The 8,052-nt window shown below is 54.8% G+C and overlaps 1 long non-coding RNA gene across 1 annotated transcript; it reads left to right on the top strand.

Moving 5' to 3' along the window:
* Positions 1 to 1,597: 1,597 nt before the first annotated feature.
* Positions 1,598 to 7,827, top strand: LOC127464725 (uncharacterized). Its single transcript, XR_007901550.1, has 4 exons — positions 1,598 to 2,722; positions 2,823 to 3,579; positions 3,902 to 4,031; positions 6,501 to 7,827. It is a non-coding gene; the product is annotated as an uncharacterized LOC127464725 (long non-coding RNA).
* Positions 7,828 to 8,052: the final 225 nt, after the last annotated feature.

Here is an 8,052-nt window from a genome sequence, read left to right on the forward strand (position 1 = left end):
AGGCCCGCCCCCCGGCCCGCCCGGCCCCGCCCCTCGACCCGCCCAGTCCCGGCCCCCGGCCCGCCCGGCCCGCCCCCAAGAAGGCCGCTGTCCCCGCAGGCCCCGCTCCCCTTGTCCCGGGAGAGCTCCCGGCCGGGCCGTGACCGCGGAGCTCCCACCCGCCCTTCCCCGGCCCCAGCAGCGCCCGCCGGGGCTGCGGCGGGAGCCGCGCGGAGGGAACGGGGGGCGGGGCCGCGCCGAGGGGCGGGGCCGGGCTGAGCGGGCGGGGCGGGGCCGCAGGGCCAGGCGGGCTGGGATTGGGCGGAGGCGCTCGAGTGCTGATTGGGCAGCGCTGCCGGCCCGCGGTATAAAGGGCCGGCGGGGCAGGTGGGGGCGGTTGTGTGTGGGGGCTGAGGGTGCGGCCCCGCTGCTGCCCGGGCTGCGGAGGGGAGAGCGCCTTGGCCGCTGGGTTTGTGCACCGGGGCAGCCGGGGGTGTTTAGGGGCGCCTTGTGCTGGGCGGCGGGACCCGGGTAAGCCCCTTACCTGCCGGGTGACCCCGGGGGGAGCCGTGGCAGGGCTGTGGGGCCGGTGCTCTCTGGGTGTCTCAGGCTTTGCCTCGGCATCCCAAAGGCTTTCCCCGTGCAGGGTTAGGAGGCAAAGACTGGTCTCACTTAGTTTCTTGGTGCTGCATTAACGCTTTTTGCTCCTTTTCTGTCCAGTCGTGCCCTCCCTGGGGCTCAGCTCAGGTCCGTGCCCAGCGGCTGGTGGAGTGTGGCGAGTTGTGCTTCCTGCCGGGCGGGAGCTGCCTTGGGAAGCTGCTCTGTCCCCACGGCTGGGCCGAGCTGGGAACTTGGACAGGGAAGGGCAGGGCCCGTCCTGCCCGTGAGAATTGGGTTTGGCTGGGGGAGGATGGAATGGAGTGTGTGCCTGTTAACTCCAAGGAGAGCCAACAGCTGGGAGAGACCCCGAGCAGGTTTGGTGCCACGAGAGCAGCTTCAAAAGACCTTGAGTGTTGGAGAAATGTCCAGGAGACCTGGTTCCTCTTTTGCAAGGAGGCAGTTTGCAAGGACAGGGGGGGTTGCTGTGCTCTCTAGCAAAAAAAGGTTTCCTTGCTCTCTCAGCAGGATGTCGAGTGCCACCGTGTCCCTGAGGTCACCCTTTCTGCTGTTGGGAGAGCACGAGGCGGATGGAGAGGATCCCCAGGCATCTGCAGGAACAAGGGACTTGTATGACTCCAACTTGCCTACTGCTGCTGTAGGATGGACTTGCAAGATACCATTGGGAATGTGCCAGCACTCCTGCTGGAGTTTTATTATGCTGTATTTGAACACAATGAGTAAAACTAAAGTCGGGTCTGTTCTGGAGTGTGTTACACTTGTCCTTCCCTCTGTTTATTTTCTGTTTTGGAAAGCACGGTCTGGGGTTCCTGGGCACTTCTTATTAAATGATACTATGAAAATAATTTTGTACTGAAAGGGGAAAGGAGTTGTCTGTGAAAGTTCAGATGTCAATGATAAAACCCTTATGTATTTTCAGTCAGTAAGCTCTTAACGTACCTTAGTGTGTAGGAATGCCTGGCTTCTAAAACTCACCAGCTGAGTCTTACAGGTTTCTTTGAAGAGCTGTTTTCAGGCAGGCAAATTGCCCCCCAGGAGGGACTCTGTGCCTGCTCTCCCGTGGCTCCAAGGGATCTCTGGCCCTTCACGCCGGCACCGAGATTTTCTCGGGAAGGGCCTCAGATCCCCGGACCAGTCTGGGACACAGGCAAGATCCCCCTGCATTTTGGGACCAAATTGGCCCCTGGAGGGACAGTGCTGTTGGTGCCCCCCGGGTTGGGGCACCCCGAGGACTCCAGCGCGCACCGAAAGGATTATTCGGGGAGATCCTCGGGGTGCCCGGCCCTGGGGAGCTCAAAGCAAGGTCCCTGCCATGGATTCAGGCATTGCTGAGAGTATCCCAGGGGTCCCTGTCCCTGCTAGACAGGGAGCTCTCTAATGGGCTGTAATTGGGTTCTAAAAGTGGTGCTCCAAGTGCCAAACAAGTGTGGGATTGGGATTAAGAAATGAGCAGTGAGGGTGCAATTGGCTGTTTGCTCTGGAATGTGACTGTGAGAGCTGCAGGAGTGCCAGGTGTGTGTTCCAGTCCCCAGCATTTGGTTTGCACATGTCCTGCTCAGACACAGGTCCAACTTGCTCAGTCCTTAACCCAAGAGAGGGAGAATGAAGGACTGGCAGTGTTAAGGTGATTGGTGTGAGAGGGGTCAAACTGGGAAAACATTGGGGAATTCCTCAGTTGGTCTGTTTGCCAAACTCACCCAAACCTGTGCTAGGAAGAGATTGATTGGGAAAGCTGAGGCAGAAATGCAATTGAAAACTGGGTCTATTGACACTGTAATTGCTGAAACTAAATGTGTCCAAGCAGCAGCTCTTGTTGTGCAGGGAATAACTCCTGTCAGCAGCAAGGCCCCCACTGAAGTGGCAGCTGCAGTTGTTCCTGTGGTGTGGGCCAGTGGAGCTGCAGGAGAGTGGAAGAGGGCAGAACCTGTAGGTGTTACCCCTGATGTGGGATCTCTCCAGGTAAGGTCAAGCCAGTATCCTTTAAAATCAGAATGCCAGACTGGATTGGTTGCAGGAACAGCTGAATTTGCTCCTCCTGGTTTGCTTGTAGGACGTGAATGCAAGAACCTGCCAAGAAAAGCAATGGCCAAGAGGATTGATTAGTGCAGGACCTGAGAGAACCCCTGTAAGTGACAACCTGGAGTACTTTCCAGTATTGGATTGAAAAGATGGCCTTTGCTGCATCTCCTTGAGCAAGGAAAGCCAAGAAACCTTTGCTTTTGCAGGAGAAAATGGGGCAAGCAGGCAGGAAGAAGAGAAGCCCCGTGACTCCTCCCTGAGCCCCAGACAGCCCATGAACTGCCTTGCTGGGAATGGTGGGACGGGCTGGCCTCTGCATTGCTCCCTCAGGATGTGTGGTAAGACTGTTATGGCAACTTTTTGAATAGATGGTGCAAGGGCAGCCTTTAAGCAGCTGAAGCCTTCCCTGAGGAGAGCTCTGGTTCTGCCAGATGTGTCAGAACTGTTGGAAGCATCTTTGGTGGGGAGGGCAAACAAAGGCCAAGGTGTGCAGTGACCCCCTGAGAGGGGACTTTGAGTTAATGGCATCCCTGCAAGTGAACTTTGTGGGCTGTTCCCCCTGTAGGGCAGGTGATAGTCCCAGCTACAGGGATGGGAAAAATGGTTAAAAGGGAGCCCCAAAAGCTGGAAATCCTCCTGGAGGCTCCTGGCAAAGAGAGTTTGCTGCGTTCCCCCTGACAGAAGGACAGTGATAGCTTTTGAGTGCTGGTAGATCCTTTGAATAGGTAGCCTTGAGTGTGTCCTTGTTGCCCCAGTAGACCTTGTCCACCTCCCCATCTTCCAGGAGATGTACATATTGAAGTTTCAAATGCTCTCCCTAACCCTTTGTTGGCTTGAGGCTCTCCCCTCAGGAACTGCAGGAACTCCTGGTGCCGCCTGGGCCGATGGATTGGACGCCCCAGCCCCTCCGTTCCTGCCCAGCCACTGGGGCCGTGTCCAGTGGTGGCACTGCCAGCCCTGCAGGTGAAGTGGGAAGGCCCTTTGCAGGTCTGGTGGGTCACATTTACAGCAGGTAAAGTTGCAGAGAAAGGACCTGGGGTCTGTTATTCTTGAGTTCAGAAAGCTCCTTTTGATTGGTGAGCAGGACAAAGTGGATCCTTAAGAGTTCCCATCCGTGTTTGTGTCTCAGCCTGTGTTAGGATTCAGGGCTGTAGCTGTTGTTGTCACTGAGGAGTCAAACTGTGCTTTAAATAATGAGACCCTGGCCTAATGGACAAGTGTCAAGAAAAAAAGGGGGAATGCTCTCTGAGTGTTGAGATGTAACAAGGGCTAATCCTTTTTGCAGTGGGATGGAGCCTGGAAAGTGCACAGAGCTGAGCCCAGGGATTGAAAGGGACCAAGCAAGGGAGGTGAAGAAAGAAGGAAGAAGGGAAGTGAGGCAGCAGGCAAGCAGCACCAAGTTGCTGTGTAAGCAGGTGAGTTGTGTTGAGGTTCCTCAGGCAGGCACTGAGGACTTGGAGGGCTCCAGACAGAGCAGACCTGGGAAGGCCCTCGGTGAAGCCCCTTGGAAACCTTCTAAGGGTGGGTGTGTATGGTGATAAGTGTTGGGAAATGTCCTGAATGTGGAACAGGAATGCAGGGAAGGAAAATAAACCCTCCTGTAATGCTGACCCCTCCCATCAGCTGCAGTGGAGACCCCTCCGTGTGCCCTTTGGGAGCGGATTGCCAGGACCCCCGTGGGGCTGGGATCATGGCAGGGTGTTGTAAGCAAGGAATGCCTGGTTTCTAAAACTCACCAATTGAGTCTTAGAGGCTCCTTTGAAGAGCTGTTTTCAGGCAGGCAAATTGCCCCCCAGGAGGGACTCTGTGCCTGCTCTCCCGTGGCTCCAAGGGATCTCTGGCCCTTCACGCCGGCACCGAGATTTTCTCGGGAAGGGCCTCAGATCCCCGGACCAGTCTGGGACACAGGCAAGATCCCCCTGCATTTTGGGACCAAATTGGCCCCTGGAGGAACAGTGCTGTTGGTGCCCCCCGGGTTGGGGCACCCCGAGGACTCCAGCGCGCACCGAAAGGATTATTCGGGGAGATCCTCGGGGTGCCCGGCCCTGGGGAGCTCAAAGCAAGGTCCCTGCCATGGATTCAGGCATTGCTGAGAGTATCCCAGGGGTCCCTGTCCCTGCTAGACAGGGAGCTCTCTAATGGGCTGTAATTGGGTTCTAAAAGTGGTGCTTCAAGTGCCAAACAAGTGTGGGATTGGGATTAAGAAATGAGCAGTGAGGGTGCAATTGGCTGTTTTCTCTGGAATGTGACTGTGAGAGCTGCAGGAGTGCCAGGTGTGTGTTCCAGTCCCCAGCATTTGGTTTGCACATGTCCTGCTCAGACACAAGTACAGTTTCCTCAGTCCTGAACACAGCAGAATGAGAATTATGGACTGGCAGTGTTAAGGTGATTGGTGTGACAGGGGTTAAACTGGGAACACATGGGGTAATTCCTGAGTCTCTCTCTTTGCCAAACTCACCCAAACCTGTGTTGGGAAGAGATGGGCTGGAGTCTCTCATCCCCTGGGCAGTTGTCCTGCATGACCTGGGAGCCTCTGGGATTAGACTGGCCTGGGCAGACAGGGAGCAGTTTGTCCTGTGGAGCTGGGCTGGGTTTGTTGAGGATGCCTTGGGAGGCAGGGCTGGAGAGGCTCCTCTGTTGGCTGTAGTGGTGGAAGGTTGTAGCAGCAGGGCTGGAGCCTTCGCCCTCCTGCTCCCCCCGTGAGCCCCGCCGGGCCCGTGCCCTTGGCAATGGAGGGCCCCCCATTGCTGAGTCAGCGGTTCCGGGGGCCAGGAGGGATGGGATCAGGATGCCGAGCTCCGCCCAGGGCCAGGGCTGCCAGTGTTCAACCATGGAGGGAACTGAAAGCACAGGGAGATGGAGGCCAAGCTGCAGCACAGGGATGGGTGAGAAAAGACCCTGGTCCTCAGGTGGAGCTTTGAATTCCCTGGAAAAATGGATCCTGTCAGATGGATCAGGCCCTTGTGGGTGCTGGAGCAGAGGCCTCTGTCATTTATGGTCACCCTGAAAGGTTGCAAGGACAGCAAGTTCTGACTGCAGGATGAGGTGGCAAACAAAGTGAAGTGGTCCAGAGAAAAGCTGAGGCTAAAATTGGTCCTGTGCCAGAGCAGCCTCGTGCAGTGCTTGTTGCTGTCCCTGAGTGTCCCATTGCAGTGGATATTTCCAAGGGTGCCTTGTGCTGGGGAGCACTGGGGCAGTTCCCTTTCCCTGGGCAGGGCAGGCAGGGCACGTTTCCCCCCTCGAGGGTGGCTCCACAGTCCCCCCCTGTGCCCTGGGAGCGTGGCAGAACACCTGGACCCACTGTCCTTGTCAGAGAGGGCACAAGGGATGGTTGGATGGGGGAGGGAATGGCTCAGGGAGTACAAGCACCATTACAATGAGTAGGGCAGCACCTGGAAAGGAAGGGGGGAGTTAATCCAGACAAAATCCAAGCACCTGCCCAAGCTGTGATATTTTTAGGAACTCAGTGGTGCTGTGCTCCCCAGGAAGTATTGCCCAGGACTAGGCAGGAGACTTCAGGCTCTGTCACCCCCAGAGCAAGTGTCCAGGGGCAGGCAGTGGGGAGGCAGCTCTGTTGTTGAGGATGGGGTTATTTTCTCTGCTTTATTTTGTCTCCAGAGATATTCTACCCATTAATCCAAACTGACTCCATCTCCTAACTCTCTGAAGAGGTTTTCTGCTTTTTGTGGGAGGGTAATGTTTGGGTTCTAACTATAGAAGAGCCAACAAAATAAAGGCTTTGTGGCAAACAAATGGTGTCTCCCAAACTCTTTGTACTTCAAATAGATGCCTTTATTCTTAGTTTTTTCTTATTGGTATTCTCAAGGTACTTAATACCCTGTCTACAGTTATTTATTTTGGCTTCTCTTTTTTATTTGTTACAGAGTTGATGTGACTGACTTCTTTTTGAAATGCAGCAGTGCTCTCAAGGATATTTCCCCCCCACTCCTGGGCTTGTGCAGGGCTGTTGAGTCCGTGTGTGCCACTGTTCTTGGCCCAGGGGGACCGAGTGACATTTGGAACCAAACCTGGGGACTTGAACTCTAGGAATGTTTCTGTGTCTTTGAATTTTAAATTGCACATGAAGCAGAAATATGTTTGTGTTTTCCAGGTTATATTGTCATGAAAATAGAAATGCATCATTGGATCTTACTCCTCTGAGGGCAAACCACCAGACTGATCATTTCTTAGTCCATCAGACCCAGTGCCAGGAACTCAGAGGGCTGTTTGTGTGCAAATGTGCTGAGTGGTGGTGGCCCCCGTGAGACTGTGACCAGCTGGAAATGTGTGTGTGTGTGTGTGCAGAGCTGGGCTGGATCCCTTGGGATTTGGCTCCCAGATCCCCCCCAGCCTTCAGGAAAACCAGAGGCCACCGAACCCTGAGGGAAGGGAGTCCCATTTGCAGAAGGGTTTGTAGATTGGGGAAAAGCTCTCCAGAACAAAGCCTGTGTTCCAAACCCCTTCAGGCCAAAGTCAAGGAGCACAAACCCTGGAGTCATCAAGTTATGAAGTTTGGTTCAAACCATTTCCTAATAAGTCAGTTTTAATGAAGTGTTAAAAGGAGAACTTAAATAAGGGTAATTTCTGATGGAGAATAATGGGAAGAAGTGGTTTAAGTTAACTAAACATGTTTTATATCAGTCCATGGTTATTTAATTGAGCATTGTTTGGAATTTTTCTTTTTGCATTGTTCCTGGTGTGCTTTTCTCTATCTAAGGGATGTTTGGAGGTCATTTTGATTGCTTGAAGGTTTTTAATGTCAGTGCTGGATTGGGGTGGACAGTCATTGTAACATGATTTAGAGTTGGATGCATTTTATTCTGTGTGCCCTGTTTGATGTCTCGTGTTCAGCGAGTGACTGGTCAGAGTTTGGCCCAAGCCTTTGTTTTTCAGGTGAAAAACCCGAAGGGGGAATTGTAGTTGCAGCTTTGCCCTTGAGCTGCAGCTGGAGCCTGGCCAAAGAACAAGGCAAAGCTCCCTGGGGAAGGAAGGGGGAGCCAGAGAAGAAAAGCAGCTGCAGCCAGAAAGGTGGGTTTGGGCGGGAGAAGAGGGGCTGTGACCCAGCAAGGGGCTCTGGAGGGCTCTGGGGTCTCTATAGGGGCTCTGGGGTCTCTATAGGGGCTCTGGGGTCTCTATAGGGGCTCTGGGGTCTCTATAGGGGCTCTGGGGTCTCTATAGGGGCTCTGGGGTCTCTATAGGGGCTCTGGGGTCTCTGTAGGGTCCCTGTAGGGGCTCTGGGGTCTCTGTAGGGTCCCTGTAGGGGCTCTGGGGTCTCTGTAGGGGCTCTGGGGTCTCTATAGGGTCCCTGTAGGGGCTCTGGGGTCTCTGTAGGGTCCCTGTAGGGGCTCTGGGGTCTCTGTAGGGGCTCTGGGGTCTCTATAGGGTCCCTGTAGGGGCTCTGGGGTCCCTGTAGGGGCTCTGGGGTCTCTATAGGGT

This window comes from Manacus candei, unplaced genomic scaffold, assembly GCF_025592945.1.
Source record: "Manacus candei isolate 608988 ecotype Guabito, Panama unplaced genomic scaffold, ASM2559294v1 h1tg000262l, whole genome shotgun sequence".
NCBI lineage: Eukaryota > Metazoa > Chordata > Aves > Passeriformes > Pipridae > Manacus > Manacus candei.